This window comes from Cryptomeria japonica, chromosome 11 (assembly GCF_030272615.1).
Source record: "Cryptomeria japonica chromosome 11, Sugi_1.0, whole genome shotgun sequence".
In the NCBI taxonomy this organism is placed as follows: domain Eukaryota; kingdom Viridiplantae; phylum Streptophyta; class Pinopsida; order Cupressales; family Cupressaceae; genus Cryptomeria; species Cryptomeria japonica.
The window spans coordinates 312,768,341-312,789,839 of record NC_081415.1 but is presented as its reverse complement, the minus strand read 5'-3'; positions in this window follow the sequence as shown (position 1 = coordinate 312,789,839).

Genomic DNA, 21,499 nt, shown 5'->3' with positions numbered 1-21,499 from the left:
ATACCTAGGGGTTTGGGGTAATTTTAGGCAAGTTTCTACTTTATAATGATCTTTTTAACGCTTTAAAAATTGGCTTTTCTGAGTTGAGCGAAAATTGAAAAATTGAAGTTAAATCTAATCAAGATTTTTCCTTTTGGAAGGAGAGTCTTTTTGCATTTTGCTTTCTTTCTTCTTTTTGTTTTTTTTAGAATCCTGTGAGAACTTAGAGAGTGAGCTTCTTAAGGAAGATTTTTGGGAATAGCAGGGTAATCACCCACTCTCCATTTTTGGAGACAGAAGAAAAAAATTTGGAAGGAAAATAATGTTATGGAATAGAGAAATTGAATCTGGGTAGAAGGAAAAAGATTTGTGGATTGGGCAGCTCTTCATCAGATATCATAATAACCTTTGGGCAGATTAAGGTTGGTTTCAATTATTATTTGTAATGTCTTCTTTTGGGTTTATGTCTGGAAGTTGTTTGTATAAGAAATCTGTGTTCTTGAAAGTTTATATTTGAAAATCTTTTGGTATTTTTGCTTTATGAAATATTGTGTTTTGGGAGTTTTCTCAAGATCTCTTACTCTTGGGAGAGAAGAGGATCTTGAGGGTGGTAGCAGTGACAGCCCTTAAGTAAGAGACTCTCTTTTGAGAGCGATCACAAGGGATCTTTGTGTGACCCTTGCTTCATGGCCTGTTTGTGCAATGGGGGTCATAAGGAGGGATATAAGGCTAGAATGCCTTTGGGGGGCATAAGGAATAAGGGGTTGAGATTCTTGATATTTTTATTTTGCCATGAGGTGGCTTCTGGTTTATTTCATATTTGCAGTTCTCCTCAGGGTATTTGGTCCACTACCACCCATTGAAAATGTTCATCACCAGAGTGTGGTGCTGTGAAAGCCAAGTTGGGAATGTGTCTAAAAGTGAGTCTGTATGCATTGCTTTCTATGTGTTTGCCTGTTTGTAACCCGTCTAGGATTTGGTTCTCCGAGCTCGGGGGTGGCTACCAGTTAGCCTAGGCTGGGAGGTGAGCACTCCGTGGTCATATTTGTGTTTTCTATTATGCAGGAAAATTCAGAGGAAAGAGAATAGGAACCATGAAAGAGATACATAAGATTGTTATTGAAGATACTTGAATTCAGTTGCAGATGTTTGCTTAAAGTTGTTATAGGAAATATGCCTCATTCATAGAAAAGAGAAGCAAGTTGTATTTTGTGAAAGTAGATTTGAAGTTTTATTGTTGTGACTATTCAGAGAAAACAGTCTGTAAATTGGAAGAATATCTTAGAGATGTTTTAAAAAAGAAAAGCTTGTTATTTATACTTCTGGTTTATTTGAAAAAGAAAAGTTAATTTGTGTTGCTTGCAAAAGCTTCTTGAATTTTGGAAGAAAATAAAAGAATTGTTTTCATTTAGATTTTACCTATATATTTTACTTGAGGCAAATAGAAATTTATTAATGTTGGAAGTTTTTAAATATTTTAAATGGAAAAAGTTGTTTTATGTGAATAATTTATTAGAAGAAAAATATCAATGAATTTCTTTATTTCCAGGAAAAAGTATAATGTATCTTTGAATAGTATTCTAAATTGTATTTTAGTTAGCATTGATTTAAAAGTTTATTAATATATATATATATATATATATATATATCTGATTTAACTTAATGTTTTTTCCTTTAATTATTTTAGTTTAAAATTTTGCATGTAAATTTGCCTTTTAAAAATATATATATATATAAATTTATATTGAAATAAATTTCAACTTTTTAACTATGATTATAAAGGTTATGTAAATATAAATATATACATATATATATATATAAATATATATATTTATATATATATATAAATATATGTATTTATATATATATATATATATAAATATATGTATTTATATATATATATATAAATATATGTATTTATATATATATATATATTTTTTATATGTTAAATTAAAAAAAAAAAAAATGTTTTGGGCCCCCCGCGGACTCCACTATGTGTACGCACAGTGGACGGTCGCGCGACGCCCACTGTGTGCACACACAGTGGAGCTGCTTGCGGCTCCCATTGTGTGGGCACACAGTGGACAGCCACGGCCGCCACTGTGTGGGCACACAATGGGGAGCCGCTAGCGGCGCCCACTGTGTGGGCACACAGTGGTGCCGCGGCGCCACTGTGAGCTCACACAGTGGTGCGTGCGGCTAGCCCACCACCCAAAACTCCCGTGACCTGCAAACTTGAATTCGTGGCCGTCATTAGGGTCTTCGGCCCAACAAGGAACTTTGGCTGTTAAAAAAAAAATTATATGGGTTAAAACCCTAGCCCAGATGGGGCTAGGGCAGTTCGATTTTAAAATAAAAATAAAATTATTAATTAGTTTAGATAATGTAAATGTGAGAAAATTAGAACCCTAATTAGGGTTGGGGAAAATATGGTTTAATAATTAGAAAGTTAAAAATGGCTTTTGAATTAGAGTTAAAATATTTAACATATAAGTAAAATATATATATATATAAATGTTTCCATATATATATATGGGAATATATATATATATATATATATGAATTTTGAGCATTTTGAATATGTAATTAAATTATAAATATATATATGTAGGTATATACAAATATGTATATATATATATATTTATATATTCCTGATTTTAATTTGGAATAAATTATAAAGAGAAATTTTAATTTAAAAAAAAATTTATAAGACTGTATAGTCATATTGGAGGATAAATTAAAATTTCTCTCCTATATCCTTTAGTTTGATTAATTTAATAAACCTATTGACTAGATATCTCTTGGAGATAGCATTAAACCAGTCAGTCTCACGAAATTTAAAATTTAACAATTTATCGTTGCTTAGTCGTTTCAGAATTAGCTCGAATTTAATAATGGAAGTTTCACTAACGTTTGTCATAAGAGTGAACTTGTTAATTAAATTAGTGTGTTAAAAAAAAAATTTGTTCCGTTTTTGCCCTAAATTTTGGGCATGACAGTTTGGTATCAGAGCCAGGTTTCCACACTAGGAGCCTTACTCACTTACGTTTTGCCTTGGAATTTTTTTTAAATTATTTTGTTAAATGGAATTTTGAATTTAAATAAATTTAATTCTAAAAGAAATAAATTAATTGTTTGTCTTATTTTCCGCTTAGGATGCCTCCGTTGACGCGACAAGCTCGCAAGCGCGGACGAGGTCCTAGACATGTGCGCATAGCACGCGATGAGGTAGAGAGGGAGGCATCGGTTCCAGAGGAGAACCCAGAAGCACCTCCCGAACAGCCAAATGAACCTAACCGAGACCTCTTAGCAGCCATTCAGAATCTTATTGGCATTGTTCAAGAAAGGATTCCAGCAGAGAACCCACAGGTTAGGAGTCATGACTCTGGGAGTCATAGATCTGTTGATAGAGAACGAAGCAGGAGCCCAGCTTCGATTCCTGTAGAGAGTCAGGGTGGTAATGAGCCAGAGTCAGTGCATATGCCAGGACCACCTCCAGCGGTGGAGCCAGTTTATTTTGAGAGAGGTCGTCGAGATCCAGGGGATCTTATCAGGGAGGTCATGCACCTCCAACCACCATCCTTCGAAGGTTCTACAGATGGGGTAGAGGCCGAGGCATGGCTTCTGAGTCTTGAGAGGTGCTTTGCATTGCGTTCTTATGAGAGAAACTTAAAAGCACGTGTTGCAGTTCATCTTCTGAGAGAGACAGCCTCCACTTGGTGGAGACAGGAAGAGTACAAATGCAGATTAGTTTCTGATACACTCACTTGGGAGATATTCACAGAGCGGTTTCATGAGAGGTACCTATCAGAGCACTTCAGGCATCGTTGTATAGACGAATTTCCTGATCTCCAACAAAAAGGCTTGTCAGTAACCCAGTATGAGAGTAAATTCTTTGAGTTGTTGCCATATGTAGATTATCTAAAGGATGAGAAACTTCTTGTAAACCGCTTCATCAAGGGATTGAATGCCGGTATAGCCGGGCCTGTTAGGATGTCCGCTCCAGAGAGCCTTCGGGTTGCTGTAGAGAAAACACTGATTGCCGAGGAAATTCAGGTTAGACCACAGGACAATAGGGATCGGTTTCAGAACCGAAATCCCGCACCTCAGACTTATGGATTCTAGAAACCACATTGGAAAGGGAACAATCGAAATTCTCAGGGGTTCTCCAAACCCCCTCCTCCACAATAGACACCACAGAACCAGAAACAGAAACCTCCACAGTATCAGCAGGGCTCCAAGCCCAAGCAGTGGAAGACTCAGGGACATAAACGTGATCAGAGAGCACAGGGGCAATACACACAGCCGACGGGGACTCAGCAGTCCTCCAGGGGTGGGTACAGCGGATCCAGTAGATCAGGAGGTCAGGCTTTTTCTAGGCCTCAGGGTGCCCAGTTCCAGGCATGGGGTGCTTGCTTTACTTGTGGAGCCATGGGGCATTTGGCGAGGGATTGCCCTCAAGGACAGGTAGCAGGGAGTCAGCGGATGGCCGCTTCAAAGCCGACAGTTGGTGATATGGGCAGGTCCCATAGAGTATTCGCAGCGGTTGACAACCGCCAGGCTGATCATCAAGCCATGGTTATCGAATCTTCAGGTATAATCAGAGGTAACAATGTATCTATTTTGTTTGATTCAGGAGCTACTGACTCCTTTATATCTCCATCGGTTGTGGAGCGTTGCGGGCTAGTGGCAACTAGGCAGGATGTCAGTTGGGAAGTGGAATTAGCTTCAGGGGCTAGAGTGTCAGTGGAATCAGAGGTTAAGGCATGTCAGCTGCAGATTGGCAAGACCACCACTTTAGTTGACCTTAGAGTGACTCCACTTGGATCTTACGAAATCGTACTTGGCATGGATTGGCTTTATGCCCACAGAGCTAAGATGGATTGCCACCTGAAAAAGATCGAGTGTGAGGATGACCATGGTTCACCCATAGTTATCACCGGGATTCAGAGGCCCGTGTCTCTTCGTATGATCTCCGCAATGCAGCTTAAGCGGATCATGCGGAAGGGATGTTAGCTTTTTGCTATCACGATCAGTGACAGAGGGGAAGAGGAGGAAAAAGAAACATCACTGGATGACCATCCTATCCTTAAGGGATATTCAGATGTATTTCCTTCCGAGTTACCAGGAATGCCTCCCCGCAGAGAGATTGACTTTCATATAGACCTAGTACCAGGAGCCGAGCCAGTTTCCAGAGCACCTTATAGAATGACCACAAATGAGTTAAATGAACTTAAAATGCAGCTTGAGGAACTCCTTAAGAAGGGTCATATTCGTCCTAATGTATCCCCATGGGGTGCACCAGTCATCTTCGTTAAGAAGAAGGATGGATCTCTACGATTGTGTATGGATTATTGGCAGCTAAATAAAGTAACAATCAAGAACCGATATCCTTTGCCCAGAATTGATGATTTATTTGACCAGCTTCAGGGTGCCAAAGTCTTTTCCAAAATAGATCTGAAGTCAGGCTACCATCAGTTGAGAATAGTGGAAAGTGATATCCACAAGACAACATTTCGCACTAGATATGGTCACTATGAGTTTACCGTAGTCCCCTTTGGACTTACGAATGCCCCAGCAGTTTTTATGAGCCTCATGAATGGGGTGTTCCGTACCTTTCTGGACCGTTTTGTTATTGTGTTCCTCGATGATATACTGATATATTCTCAGAATGAGAAGGAGCATGAGGAGCACCTGAAACAAGTATTGTAGTGTTTGCGGGATAACCAGTTGTTTGGCAGCCTGTCAAAGTGTGTTTTCTTTCGATCTGAGGTCAAGTACCTTGGACACGTTATTTCTGGTAATGGGATCTCAGTTGACCCATCAAAGATTAGGGCTATTATGGATTGGCCAGCGCCTACCAGTGTGACAAAGGTCAGGAGTTTCATGGGTTTAGCAGGTTATTACCAACATTTTGTCGAGGGTTTCTCCAGAGTCGCACACCCTATTACCTCTCTTCAGCGTAAAGGGAAGAAATTTGAGTGGACAGAGAAGTGCGAGAAGGCCTTTCAGGAACTCAAGAAGGCACTTACTAGCGCTCCTATCCTTGTTGTACCAGATCCTTCAGCAGACTTCATGGTTTGTACAAATGCTTCCCTAGAGGGTTTAGGGGCAGTTCTTATGCAGGATGGTAGGGCCATAGCTTTCGAGTCTAGGAAACTTAAGACTCATGAACTTAATTATCCCACTCACGACCTTGAGCTCACAGTAGTAGTGCATGCACTTGTGAGGTGGAGACACTTCCTTTTAGGACATCACTTTGAGTTGCATTCAGATCATCAGAGTCTTTAGTACATCTTCACTCAGCCGAACCTTAATGTACGTCAGAGGAGATGGATGGAGTTCTTGTGCGAATATGATTTTGACGTTCACTACATCAAAGGAAAGGAAAATGTAGTTGCAGATGCCTTGAGTAGGAGATGTCATGAGGTTTACACCATATCCATGGGCACAGACTTGAGAGACCGTATACTTCGGCACTTGTCAGAGGCTGGATGGTATGCGGAGGTTTGTCAGGTATTACGTTCTCAGGTTACTCTAGAAGGGAAATATGTGGATTATTCTTTGGAGTCCGATGGACTGTTACGCCACAGAGGGCGCATTTATGTACCTTCCTCCAGAGGGTTGTGAGAGTTCATTGTCACGGAAGCTCATAGAGCTCCTTATGCAGCGCATCCCGGGGTTAAGAAGTTGCATGTAGACTTGAGGCAGTTGTATCATTGGCCGGGAATGTGGCAGCTCATTGCTGAGATAGTAGCTCGATGTCTTGAGTGTCAGAGGGCAAAGGCGAAGCACCGCCATCCAGGTGGGTTGCTTCAGTCTCATGCTATACCAGAGTGGAAGTGGGATACTATATCCATGGATTTCATCATTGGTCTCCCTATGTCTTCTCGTCGCCATGATGCTATCTTGGTGACAGTTGACAAGTTGACCAAAGTAGCTCACTTTTCATCAGTTCACACTACTTTCACAGCTCCAGCAGTAGCACAGGTGTTCTTGCGAGACATTGTTAGGCTTCATGGCGTACCCCGCAAGATTATTTCTGACAGGGATTCTCTTTTCACTTCTACTTTTTGGAAGTCATTATAGGTAGCTATGGGCACTAAGCTCAATTTCAGTACAGCCTATCACCCGGAGATAGATGGTCAGACAGAGAGGGTCAATCAGGTGTTAGAGGATATGCTTCGTATGTACGTCATGGATCATCAGACCCTGTGGGAGGAGTATCTTCCCTTAGTGGAGTTTGCCTATAACAATGCGCATCACACTTCCTTGGGAATGCCACCCTACCAGGCATTATACGGCAGGCCTTGCAGGACGCCCTTGAGTTGGGATCGCATAGAGGATAGAGTTGCCATTGGTGCTGAGTTAGTTTGGGATATGGAGCAGTAGGTGGATTTGATTAGGCAGCGCCTCAAAGAGGCTCAAGATAGACAGAAGAAGTATGCCGATGCAAAGAGGATAGATCGTAGTTACTTGGTTGGAGACAGAGTTTTCTTGAGAGTGCGACCGCATAAGAGTCCAATCCATTACGGAAAGGGTTCTAAGCTCGCACCTCGCTTTGTAGGACCTTTTGAGATTCTGGAGAGGATAGGCCCAGTTGCCTACCGTTTAGCTTTGCCACCTAGCCTGTCACGCATCCACGATGTGTTTCATGTTTCAGTTTTGAGAAAATATATTTATGATGAGTCTCACCTTTTAGATTGGGATGCCTTGCAGATGGAGTCGGACGGGCAGTTAGCTTTGGAGCCCATTCGCATTTTGGCACGCCGGACATTGGCCCTTCGAGGTCGAGAGCTGGACCAGGTTAGGGTCCAGTGGGATTGTTATGATGAGGTTACGGCTTCATGGGAGGACGCAGCATGTATGAGATCAGAGTACCCTCACCTCTTTGATGAACTCCAGGAGGAAGTTCATGCCTAGAGGGGGAGGATGTGAGGCCTCACCTCAACTCAGTCTGACATTTAGTGGATTTTATATTTTAGACTATTATGGATACTTTATTTTGATGCATTTTGAGACTTAGAACTTATATGATTTCAGGATTTGGACAACATTGCTATGATTTGATGATTTACTTACATGCTTTATGAGATAGAACACTACATGATTATTAGATAGAATGATATTGCAATGATAGATGTCGTTATTGAATTTGCAGGACTTTACTCTGAATATAGAACTATGATGTATGTTTAGTTTATGTGAATTGGGATGAAAATTGCTTATATGAAATTGTTTGATAAAAGATGTATTCAATCTGTGTAGATGAAAATTGTATGCAAGTGATGATGTGCATTTTTATATTTTTGAATTATATTATATTTGGATATTTGGAAGTACTAATGTGTAAATTGAGATGCGCAGGAAATTTACCATGTGACCATGGAAAATTACGGAGAATCAAACTTAGACTTATGTATGTTTGTAAGCCAGGGTTTTTCTATTTGGAGAGACAACACTCCGTTTGTGTTGTATTTTATTCGTAACAGTATATGTTGCATGAGTGTTAAGTGTTATTTAATTTTATTGTGTAAAAGCCTCAAAGAGACAATTTCATGTTTTATTTTTGTAAAAGTATTTTATTAAGTGTGACTTGACACATGTGTGGATTTAAATTTAATATTTTATTTTGTCTCTTGGTGGGAAAGTGTTTAATTATAGTTTTCTTAAATAAATTAATGTGTTGTCATAAATATTTTGGGAATATAATATTTGGAGTGGTCAACTTATGTTTGACCCGAAAATAAACTTCAGAGGGGTTTAAAATGGGTTAAATGAACACCTAGGGGTAGTTTAATAGGGTTTCCTAAAGCCCATAAGGTATACCTAGGGGTTAGGGGTAATTTTAGGCAAGTTTCCACTTTATAATGTTCTTTTTAACGCTTTAAAAATTGGCTTTTCTGAGTTGAGCGAAAATTGAAAAATTGAAGTTAAATCTAATCAAGATTTTTCCTTTTGGAAGGAGAGTCTTTTTGCATTTTGCTTTCTTTCTTCTTTTTTTTTTTTTAGAATCCTGTGAGAACTCAGAGAGTGAGCTTCTTAAGGAAGATTTTTTGGATAGCAGGGTAATCACCCACTCTCCATTTTTGGAGACAGAAGAAAAAAAATTGGAAGGAAAATAATGTTATGGAATAGAGAAATTGAATAAGGGTAGAAGGAAAAATATTTGTGGATTGGGCAGCTCTTCATCAGATATCATAATAACCTTTGGGCAGATTAAGGTTGGTTTCAATTATTATTTGTAATGTCTTCTTTTGGGTTTATGTCTGGAAGTTGTTTGTATAAGAAATCTATGTTCTTGAAAGTTTATATTTGAAAATATTTTGGTATTTTTGCTTTATGAAATATTGTGTTTTGGGAGTTTTCTCAAGATCTCTTACTCTTGGGAGAGAAGAGGATCTTGAGGGTGGTAGCAGTGACAGCCCTTGAGTGAGAGACTCTCTTTTGAGAGCGATCACAAGGGATCTTTGTGTGACCCTTGCTGCATGGCCTATTTGTGCAATGGGGGTAATAAGGAGGGATATAAGGCTAGAATGCCTTTGGGGGGCATAAGGAATAAGGGGTTGTGATTCTTGATATTTTTATTGTGCCATGAGGTGGCTTCTGGTTTATTTCATATTTGCAGTTCTCCTCAGGGTATTTGGTCCACTACCACCCATTGAAAATGTTCATCACCAGAGTGTGGTGCTGTGAAAGCCAAGTTGGGAATGTGTCTGAAAGTGAGTCTGTATGCATTGCTTTCTATGTGTTTGCCTGTTTGTAACCCATCTAGGATTTGGTTCTCCGAGCTCGGGGGTGGCTACCAGTTAGCCTAGGTTGGGAGGTGAGCACTCCGTGGTCATATTTGTGTTTTCTATTATGCAGGAAAATTCAAAGGAAAGAGAATAGGAACCATGAAAGAGATATAGAAGATTGTTATTGAAGATACTCGAATTCAGTTGCAGATGTTTGCTTAAAGTTGTTATAGGAAATATGCCTCATTCATAGAAAAGAGAAGCAAGTTGTATTTTGTGAAAGTAGATTTGAAGTTTTAGTGTTGTGACTATTTAGAGAAAACATTCTGTAAATTGGAAGAATATCTTAGAGATGTTTTAAAGAAGAAAAGCTTGTTATTTATACTTCTGGTTTATTTGAAAAAGAAAAGTTAATTTGTGTTGCTTGCAAAAGCTTCTTGAATTTTGGAAGAAAATAAAAGAATTGTTTTCATTTAGATTTTACCTATATATTTTACTTGAGGCAAATAGAAATTTATTAATGTTGGAAGTTTTTAAATATTTTAAATGGAAAAAGTTGTTTTATGTGAATAATTTATTAGAAGAAAAAAATCAATGAATTTCTTTATTTCCAGGAAAAAGTATAATGTATCTTTGAATAGTATTCTAAATTGTATTTTAGTTAGCATTGATTTAAAAGTTTATTAATTTTATATATATATATATATATATATATATATATATATATATATATATATATATATATATATATATATATATATATATATATATATATATATATATATATATATATATATATATATATATATATATATATCTGATTTAACTTAATGCTTTTTCCTTTAATTATTTTAGTTTAAAATTTTGCATGTAAATTCTCCTTTTAAAAAAAAATATATATATAAATTTATATTGAATTAAATTTCATCTTTTTAACTATGATTATAAAGGTTATGTAAATATAAATATATACATATATATATATATAAATATTTATATTTATATATATATATATATATTTATATGTTATATTTTAAAAAAAAAAAATTAGAAAAAAAAAAATGTTTTGGGCCCCCCGCAGACTCCACTGTGTGTATGCACAGTGGACGGCCGCGCGGTGCCCACTGTGTGCACACATAGTGGAGCCGCTTGCGGCTCCCACTGTGTGGGCACACAGTGGACGGCCACGGCCGCCACTGTGTGGCCACACGGTGGGGAGCCGCTAGCGGCGCCCACTGTGTGGGCACACAGTGGTGCTGCGGCGCCACTGTGAGCTCACACAGTGGTGCGCGCGGCCAGCACGCCACCCAAAATTCCTGTGACCTGCAAACTTGAATTCGTGGCTACCATTAGGGTCTTCGGCCCAGCAAGGAACTTTGGCTATTAAAAAAAAAATTATATGGGTTAAAACCCTAGCCCAGATGGGGCTAGGGCAGTTCGGTTTTAAAATAAAAATAAAATTATTAATTAGTTTAGATAATGTAAATGTGAGAAAATTAGAACCCTAATTAGGGTTGGGGAAAATATGGTTTAATAATTAGAAAGTTAAAAATGGCTTTTGAATTAGAGTTAAAATATTTAACATATAAGTAAAATATATATATATATATATAAATGTTTCCATATATATATATGAGAATATATATATATATATGAATTTTGAGCATTTTGAATGTGTAATTAAATTATAAATATATATATGTAGGTATATACAAATATGTATATATATATATATATTTATATATTCCTGATTTTAATTTGGAATAAATTATAAAGAGAAATTTTAATTTAAATTTTTTTTATAAGACTTTATAGTCATATTGGAGGATAAATTAAAATTTCTCTCCTATATCCTTTAGTTTGATTAATTTAATAAACCTATTGTCTAGATATCTCTTGGAGATAGCATTAAACCAGTCAGTCTCACGCAATTTAAAATTTAACAATTTATCGTTGCTTAGTCGTTTCAGAATTAGCTCGAATTTAATAATGGAAGTTTCACTAACGTTTGTCATAAGAGTGAACTTGTTAATTAAATTAGTATGTGTTAAAAAAAAAATTTGTTCCGTTTTTGCCCTAAATTTTGGGCATGACAGACTTCTTTTGTAATTGAGCTGTGAGCTCTAGGCACTTGGCCTTCCTGCATGTGCAGGCCCCTGTTGTAACAGTAATATTCCCTTATTGGCCAGTAAGTGAATATTGTGGGTCACAAATCCCACTGAGGTTTTTCCCACACTAGGTTTCCTCATTAAAAAATTGTGTTATGGTGTGTTTTTCATGTTGTGGTCGTTATTCTTATTTGTTGCATTATTTCTAGTTTATTGGTACACAGTTTTAATATGCATTTCATGTTATAAGTTAAGAAAATATTATTACCAGTCAGATATTGATTCATCCCCCCTCTTAGTATCTTTGGGAATCCTAACAATTGGTATTGGAGCCTGGTCCTTTATTTTTAGAAGCTTAACAGCTTGAGGAAGATCTTGACACTGGTAGAGATGGAAAACTTGAGAAAGCAATTGGAAATAGCTCTTTCAGACTATGATGCAAAAAAGGTGAAGAATATCAAACTTGAGGATGATTTGAAGGCTGCTCAAGATATCATTCAAGCACTTCAAGAAAATTACACTATAGCAAGGAATAAAAGAAGAGAACTTTGTGAGAAGATGCAGAAAGAGGAAGATGAAAAGGTAACTCTCAATGATTTGGTAAACAAGCTAAGACAAGAAATCAGTACAACAAAGAATGAGATGCAAGATATGACTATGAGATTCTGTAAAGAAATTGAAGATAGAAAGAAGAATGAAGAAGACATGGTTAGAAGACTAAATGATGCTAGAAATGAAAACACAAGACTTGGTCATGAAAATGATATGTTGAAGACAGATTTAACGCACACACAAAATGACAAAAGTGAACTCATAAGACATAAAAGAATCTTGGAGAATGAACTAACTACTGCAAATCAACACAAGGAGAAATTCAAGAAAAGTTCAGAAGAACTTGGTGACATGCTGAAGAATCATAAACCTAATGGTGATACGAATGGCCTTGGCTTTGAAACTGGTGAAAGCTCTGGTATTCCAAATAATCATGATCATAGAAAACTGGTAAGACAACTTAATGCTTACAAATTCAATGGGGAATGCTTTAACTATAACAAGTATGGTCATAGAGCAAATCAGTGTAGATCTAGAAATTATCAGAACACTAACACACCCACCGGTCAATGTTCTAAATGCAACAAAGTTGGTCATAACTCTAAAAATTGCAGAATGAATGCAAGATGTTATGTTTGTGGAAGATTTGGACACTTATCTAATCAATATAGAACACATACTGGCATAGGATATGGGAAAGCTATTCAGAAAAACAATGTGACTTGTTATGCTTGTAACAAAATTGAACATATTGCAAAATTCTGTAGAAGCAAGTCCCCACCGGAAAATAACAAAGGTCCTAGTTTGAAAGGTAAATAAAAGGTCGAAGAGGTAAAGCAAGAATTCTCAAAACAATGGATCAGAAAGTCAGATCAGAATGTTGAAGGGAATACCCCTCCACCAGTAGAGCAGAGTATCACTCCACCAATAGGAGACTCTTCATCTAATTGAAGGAAAATCCTTTGGGGGTTTAGCAACAAAATGAAAAACATGCTATTATTCCCTTGGTTGATGGTGAGAAGTTGAAATTACTTCCATACAGGTAGATGAGTGAAGTTGTGACTTAAACAATGAGCACTAAATGTGGTAGTTGGAGAAAATAACATTATAAAGAAAGTGTTTTGGCTCCTTTTTAATTCACCGAGCATTCAAAACTTTGAGAGCGCAAAAATTCTTGAGTGAAGGCATTCTTAACGAAGAAGTGAATCAATTCATCCTAAAGGCAAATTGAGGTATTTATAATAATGGCATCTTCATCCACTCCTGAATTTATTGCAAACCCTACTATTGTTGAAGTAATTAAGTGCCCTAGACCCATTTTCAAACTGGTTCCTGAAATAGCGAAGAAAGATGATAGCATAGGTGCATTTTCTCAAATTCCTAAGGGAGTAGTATATTCTGAAGACCCTAGGATGTATATACATTGTCATATAGAGGAATTAAGTGATGATGAAATCAAAAACATGTATAGCATGGTGATTTGTGATGAATCTGGAAATATCAAGCTGGAACATAAGATAGTGGAAACCCTAGGTTTTACTGAAATCCTTTGTGTCCCGGATTTTCCCAAGGATATTATAAGGATTGTGTTAAGCAGAGTTCATGGTGAATTCTTCTGGTTGGATACAATTCATAAAATCACAAAGGAAGCCATTAAGGTAGTAATAGGGTTACCTTCCACTGGTAGTAGACCTGACAAAATGAAGAGAGTCTCAAATGACATAGTGATGGATTTAACCAGTGCAACATTCGACAAAAGGTCTCTAAGGGTAAATGATGTAAAGGACATAAATGTCAGATTTATCAGTATGATCTTAGGTTACAAAGCTACACATACAAATAGGTTGAACTTAGTTTCTAGCCTATGTATTAAGAGTGCTTATGACATGGTTAATGATAATGCAAGAATAGATGTATGTGAATGGATTAAAGATGAATTAATAGACAATCTGGGGAAGATTAAAGGAGATAAGAAAGGAACATTCAGATTTGGAAATTTGCTTGTTTGTCTAATGCTGTACATAACTAAACAAGTACCCAGTATTGGTGCAAGAGATTTTGATTTTGACATTCCGGTAGGAAAACAACTATTGGATCTATTGAGCAATATGGGAGAAAACCAGGAGAAAAACTTAAATGAACACTTTCAAGCATTAAAGGCTTGAATGAAAACTAGAGTGAGACTGTCGCAAGCTATTGTGGACAAGTATCAGAAAGAAATTTGTTTTGTAATAAAAAAGGATGAAATTTGGATGGAGGCAGTTGTCCCTACAACTATCTGGGTAACTGAAATGGGCTATGAGATAGATGACAATATTATTGAAACTTATGCAAAAGCCCTCCTTGAAGCACCCAAGGAACCTACTGAGAATATTTTTGGAAATGCTAAAACAATAAAAAGTGGAATTCAGTCCAGGAAAAGGGTTAAGAAAGTTGAAGCAATAGTAAGAAAAGGAACTCGGCATGCTAAAGCAATTAAAGAAGATGTTTTGAAGCAAACTGGTATAAGTGAAAGTGAGTTGGAAACACTTCAACCTGAAACTCATCTTTCACCAGTTGGAACTTCTTCTGAGAGTGATATGCTAGTAGTATTTAAAAGGGTAGAAAGGAAAAGAAAACCCTCACCAGTACCCTCACCTACACCCAAGAGAACCAGACAAAAACAACAGGCAGTTAGGCCTCCGGTAAAGAAAATGACTCCAAAGAAAAAGAAGGTAAAACAAAATATTGCTCCACTGGATAAACTCTTGAGTGAAATCACTGAGGATGGTAAACTGAAGAACATCAACAAATTATACAACACATTATCAGCACATGACAAGGAAAGCATAGAAAATAGTGTAATCTTACACTTAGATATTTATAAGAAATTTTTGATGCAAATTGTTCATGAAATACCAAATGATATATATAGGAGATTAGAAGCTAGAAGGTTAGCAATCATTGAGTTGGACAAGAAAATTAAGATTGAAAAATTACTTGAAGTACATCCAGTCAACTCAACTGATGAAATAGATAAACTTATCAGTGAAACAAACTGGACAGTATTCTCCACTGCTCACTAGCATGTAGCACTGATGGTAGGTAGAGTAAATGAAGTCTCTGAGGAAACAACATATGCATGGGATATATTCTTTGTGGAAAAAGGAAAAAAGGAAGAATTACTCAGACCAAAGACTATTAAAGTATATCAAAAGGACATGGATAAGGGGAAAGGTAAGGTAGGTGGTCCTCCAAGCCCGAAAATAATTGATAATGTACCCACACCTCCTTTAGATACTCCACCGGTAGATAGTATTGACAGTCAACCGGCCATAGAGAGTATGGAGACTCTACTAGAGGATACTAATCCTGAGCCTGAAGTCTTGTATACTGTAAATATAGACACTCAAGAAGTTAATGTTGTGGTTGACAAAGAAACCACTGAGGACAAGAAGACTGATGTGACTACTGAGTCATCGACTGCAGAAGTTGAGATAAGCATAGAAAAATAGACAGAGCAATAGGCAGAGAATACCACTGAGAAACTAGTAGATACAACTAAAAAACCATTAGAAGAATCGACTAAGGAAAGTACAGAGGTACAAACTAAGACTACATCTGAGAAACCGATAGAGAAACCTTCTGAGATATAGATAGAGAAAGCAAAACATGTACAGGTTGAAGCATAGGTTTAGACAAAAACAATGCCACCATCCCAAACTGAAAATCCTAAACCTTTGTTTGTAGAAATGCAAACACAGACTGACCTACCAAAGGTCGAATCAAGTAAAGTGATTACCACAATTTGTAGCATGACTATTGTGAAGGCTGTTGGACAGACATTTGGTACTTCTATGGCAATATTTAGACCTACAAATGTAACAGAGGTCTTATTGGATTCAATTAAGAAGACCACAAAGTTCAATGCATAAGCCTATAAGGCTATTGATGATACAATTCCCATTCTTAAACTGATAGCACCAAAGTGTATTGTAGACAATAAAGATTCTTTAGGTCAACTAGACACATTGTCTAAGTTCATCACTAGAAACATATTGACTATTGATCAAATAAATGAGGATACATTTAAGGAGAGAATGATTAAAGAAAAGGAGAAATTCTTTGAGGAAATTGTGAAGAAGAACAAAGAGAAAATGGATACCCTATTACCGGAACTTGGAGAGATAATTCTTAACTTCAAGAAACTATACAGAGACACTTGTAAAACAAACATTCTAATAGAGGATCTAGACAAGGAAAACAACAAAGCACAAGATAAGATTAACAATATTGTTGACAATTTGATAGGGACATTGGATTCATTTTTGGAGATAGAGAAGAAGATTGTAGAGCAAGAAGAGAAAATCAAGCAGTTAGAGAAGGACAAAGAAAGAATAAAGGATAAAGCAAAGGACTTGAAATGTAGACTTGGTCCCAAACTAGATTACCTCATTTCTTTGAGAAAAGAAATATCTGAAGCTCTAGTTCCCAGAAGTAAGACACTGAAAGAGAAAATTCACATACTCACCAGTACAGTGCAGAGAACTCAAGAGGCACTAAAAGACAACAAATCATTCAACAATGGTTTAAATATGATTTTGACAGATATTTTTTAGATTGTAACCCACCAGTTACAAGAATCCAGGTAGGACTCCACTAACAGCGAATGACAACCTTTGTCATTGATGTCAAAGGGGGAGTAGTGTGATGAGAAAAATGGTCAGAAGGAAGTAGAGATTATCTTCTCAAGGGGAGCACACATTTTTTGACATACAGTTTTTGGAAAAGATTTTCTTTTGGACTTCAATTTTTGGATACATTCTTGAATTTTTCTCATGAGTGTTGCCATCAATGCCAAACTGGGAGATTGTTGGAAAATGCACACTCCAATGAGATATTGTAGGTGATTGAAGGTATTTTCATTGATTAAAACCTTGCAATCATGTGATACTGGCAGGTAGACACCGGCACCGAAAAGAACACTAGCACCCTGGCCGACAACAATTTTGTGTTAATGTATTTTGTAATTAATTGTAAAATATTTTGTAAGCCAACATAGTGGATTGTAATATGACTCATATATGTATGAGATCATTCTAGATCATTTTGTAAGAGGTAGGATGCAAAATATGAATAGAAGGTAGTAGACCTATTATGCGAATTATTGGATAAGGGTTTATGTAGGTAGCAGAGCTTAAACCGGTACTAAGTCTAGCATAGCAGATGCTAATCTAAAGCATTACAAGGCATTGTATTAGTATAATCCATTTTTTTAAGTCAATGTGACTTCTTTTGTAATTGAGCAGTGAGCTCTAGGCACTTGGCCTTCCTACATGTGTAGGCCCCTATTGTAATAGTAATATTCCCTTATTGGCCAGTAAGTGAATATTGTGGGTCAAAAATCCCACAAAGGTTTTTCCCACATCGAGTTTCCTTAAAACATTGTGTTATGTTGTGTTTTTCATGTTGTGGTTGTTATTCTTATTTGCTGCATTATTTTTGGTTTACTGGTACATAGTTTTAATATGCTTTTCATGTTATAAGTTAAGAAATTATTATTACCGGTCAGATACTGATTCACCCCCCCCCCCCCCCTCTCAGTATCTTTGGGAATCCTAACAATATCTTCATTAGATTGAATGGTATTCATAATTTCCACTTCATCTCTTTTGGGTATGTAGGTTTCTTCATTGGTTCTGGTATTATTGGGAATTGATGTGTCCTTCATGTGGAGACCAAAAAAGTCTTCGTATCATTCATTATTAGGAGGAGGACCACTTTTCTTTTGTGTCAATTTGTTCACATCAAAATCTTGTGGGAGTGTAGCACCGAATTTTTCTAACATTAGGAAATATTTTTCTTTTTCCCCTTCCAATAATTTTTGCATAAATTTATTGAATTTAGGATTTTTTTGATGTCTCTAATATTTTGTTCTGTTATTTCTCCTTCAACTTGTATTTCATCTTCATTTTCCATGGTTATATACTCTTTAGTTGTTTCCAATGTTTTGATTTCCATCTTTGTGATCCTTTGTCTCTGAGCTCTAGTTAGAATGGGCATACATGTGTGTTATTTTGCTAGGATTTGATTGTCCAAAAAGTTGTTTTGATAAGTGATCAACTATCAAGGTAAATATGATAGCGCGATATGACACGAAAATATGGTTCAAGTGTTAAAAGGTTTGCAAGTTTTTCGATCTTTGGTTTTGGAATGCAATGATGATGATTTGATAAAAACCAAGTCCAGTAGGAATGATATTTCCTACGATGTGGGATGAGATTATCCTGACCAAACATTTCAGTTTCGTGATAAAGGATGATAGATCCTGATGAGAAACTATGTTTGAGTGATCAGTTTACCAAAGAAGGTGATAATGCACTTTGAGATGTTTATATCTTGAACTTGTTGAGGGTGAGCACTTGAAAGTCTTGAGGTGTTTATGTTCTAAAGTCTGATTTTGACGGATGATGACTAGACCAAGCGAACCAAGAAGACAATCCAAGCATATAATAACATAGAACAGATGCTTATGATTAATGCAAATTGATCAAACAAGAATGACAAATCCAAAAAAGGCATGCAAGAAGAGCTCTAGACTAACAAATACAAAGACTCGTACAACAAACTATACAACCTCGAATGACAAGAGATACCAGACTATATGACAAATCAGAAATTTCATGTAAAAATCTTAGTTTCGTACGACATTTCTTTCTGAACAATACAACAAAAGATTAACCTCATACAAAAAATAACCAGATAGTATGACAGAGAACCTAACTCATATGATAGAGAACATAACATAGATAAAAAATTTGTTTGTTTGGTTGAATTTTGATCAATGAAGTCTGATGTTTTTCTTATGTTTTCCAGTTTTAGATGTCTGATTTTTTCAATTTAGGGATGAATACGCAACAAACACGCAATATGATAAGTGACCACAAGCATTATAACCCTAAGGAATTTGGTTGAGGATAGAAAACCTTTGCTTGCAAACTTAGGTACACACCCAATAGCTAATCAGAATATGGTCGCTGAGTCTCACGCAATGGATTCTCAACGCCATATTATCCAACTCCAAATGCTAATGGGGGTAGGATATGGCAAGTATCTTGGGAGAGTTACTATCTCTCTTGCAAAAATATTATCACCCTTTCGGAGGTGACTCGGGTAGCTTCTAATTTAACTAGAACTAGTAAGGGATCTATTCAGTACATCGGGGTATAATACTCAATTAAGAGGTCTCCCAGCCTTGAAAACCAAGGTTTGATATACCTGAAGGTATGGAGGAGAGCTATTCCTGAGAACTACCATTGACTTGATTTTCATCAAATCACATTTATTTTATAGTGGGTTGGATTACTTGGTGTTAGTTGTTCCCACTTAGGTCGTTCCCCTCTCACCAACCTTAATGGCTAAGAGTTATTAGCTCCTCGGGAGGGTAGGCCTGCTAAAGATATGCACTAATGAAAGCAAATGATGAGTCTATCTTTCTGATCACCTAAAAAAGGTGAGAGAATACTCGCATATCATCAAAAACACATAATACATGATTGTTTTTTTTTAGCCAAAAAGACAAGTGTGCCTAAAAAACTTTAAGAAATACACAAAGTTTTGTTGAAATCTTTTAGGCAATCTGCAAAATAAATCCGTTAGTAGTCATTGATGTGTTTTGAATTTGGTCTTTGACTAGCGTATCTTCGACAATCGTCCTGCAGAAAAGAGTTAGGATACCAAAAATCTTAGGAACCAATCAAGGTTAGCATTAGTAATGATCAGATTAAAATCTGAAACCCTAAAAATGTAGTCTATTTTAAAAAACAGAACCAGAGACTCGTACGACATGATTTGATACCTGAAATGAAAAAACTTTAGATCTTTCACAGGAGAAGAAATAGGCTCATACAACAAAGAAATGAGCTAATACGAGTAAGGATGACATTTCATCCTAGATCAGAAGGAAGTTTGTATGAGCCAGATAAGGAGCTTGTATGACATTCTGAACCAGACCCGACAGAGATGAAAGTTTATGAAGCTTAAGAGGCCAAAAATGATGATTTCAGGCCCACGGTGGGCGCCAAAATGTCATGCCTGTGAAGTGTATACCTATAGCTACAACACAAAATACTCAATAGAACATTACAAGCATGGTTAATGAATTTAAAGCAAAGAAAGATAAAACCATAGCTAAGCGATCTATCGCCTCCTAGTAAATGCAAGTATGAATTTTGCTCTTAGATCTGGTTAGGAAAATTCCAGTGACTTGACTACACCTAGATGGAGGATTTAAATGATAAATGATGCATTTAAGCTAGCAATGATAATGATTAAGCTACATGATTCCATGATTATGCTAGAAAATATGCGAAAATGATACAATTAAGCTATGATAACAATGCTCAAATGATAAACTAAGATTGCATATGCCTATAGTAACAATGTCTGAAATGCAAATGAGATGGGATGATTATTGCTCCAAAATGGGATCTATTTATAGGATTTCCAAGGCTAGGGGTGAGGTGGCAGGAATCGACGGTCAAGATTAAGTATGAAGATATCAATGGTGAAATTGGAGGAGGTTGGAAAAGAGGTTGGATGAAACGGAACATTTTCCATCTCTATGGTGACAAGTGTGAAGAAGCTTCTAGAAAGGTTGGATGGAAGGGAACATGTGCCATCTCTATGGTGACAAGGGTCAAGAAGCTTTTCTCATGAGAGAGAAAGTGTCTAAGGAAAGGGGACATGTGGCTCAAGAATGACATGTGTCTCAAGGGAAGAGTAGGTTTAATTAAACCCAGGGTTAGATGGAAGGGGTTATGTTTTGAAGTGGTTAGGTTAGGTGGTTAAAATTTAGGAGGCATGTGGGTAAATTTGAATTTAAAATTCAAATAAGACTAATTAATTCTCAACAAATCATAAATTGAGTTGTTTTAATTAATTACAAGATTAGAAGAATTAATTGAAGATGGGGGGGAAAATTAATTAATCAAAGGGGATTATGAAAATGAACCTATTAAATAAATCCTTAGATTTATTAATAAGTAGATGAAAGGGGGGATTTTATCAAATTGCTTAGTGAATTCAATTAAATTAGGAAAGGGGATTAATTAAATAATTTCTTATTTAATTAATTATGTTTAG